The sequence below is a fragment of the Octopus bimaculoides genome, chromosome 26 (genome assembly GCF_001194135.2).
Source record: "Octopus bimaculoides isolate UCB-OBI-ISO-001 chromosome 26, ASM119413v2, whole genome shotgun sequence".
NCBI lineage: Eukaryota > Metazoa > Mollusca > Cephalopoda > Octopoda > Octopodidae > Octopus > Octopus bimaculoides.
Window position 1 is genome coordinate 20,269,857 of NC_069006.1, and position 843 is coordinate 20,270,699.

General features: G+C 41.8%; 1 protein-coding gene across 1 annotated transcript in view; it reads left to right on the forward strand.

Annotated features, from left to right (window-relative positions):
* The window catches only part of LOC106868997 (uncharacterized), a 76,473-nt gene that overhangs the window by 11,677 nt on the left and 63,953 nt on the right, over positions 1 to 843 (forward strand). The window lies entirely within an intron of this gene.

Sequence of the window (843 nt, forward strand, 5' to 3'; positions counted from 1 at the left end):
GTGATCATCTTTCTTTTTTTTTTCCAGAACTGTCCTAAGGACTGGACATATCCTATCTCTCTCCTCTATCTTTTCTCTTGTCAAAGAAAACATTTCTCCAGCGTTCGCTATTTTACCTTCGTTCTGGTCTAACGACCGTCCATACAAGCGAGAGGCTTACCAGAAAGTTAAAGGAAGGCATAATATGTCATATCCGACAAGTAAATAGTAGAACGGATAGGCCTGTCACTGTAATGTCATATGTCAGCAAAGTCATGAAATACATTGCATGGTGGAAGCTGATCACGTTTCTTAAGATAATGAGCTTGCTCTCCGACACCCAGCAGGAAGAAGCTGCCTTACCCAGCTTCTGAAGCATTATAAATGGGTGTTGAAACAATTAATGAAGCGTTCAAACCTGGATGCGATATATATATCTATCTTGCCTTTCATAAGGTCGATCATGGGATGATATGTCACAAGCCACGAAGACTCGGCATAGTCAAAAAAACTGCTCAGAAGATCCCACCCATCCTATCTAATGTTGGGTCCATGTACTGAAATAGCTTGAGATTCAAAAGCCCGCAGCTATTTAGTATCAAGCCAAAAGCATCTGAGAGGTTTACATGGAGTAGTGCTAGATATTTTCAAGAGATAAATTGACCTCCTACTGTCCAAGGTCCCAGATAAACCTATATCGAGGCAAGAAGCTCAAAAGATGGGGAGCAGTCTTGAACTCCCTCCTTCACCAAAACCCAATCACAAAACAACGGCCATTAGAAAGTTGATATAACACTGGCGGTGGTGCCCCAGCTTGGCCACAGCCTTTGGGCTGAAACACATAAAAGAATAAAAGAATATATG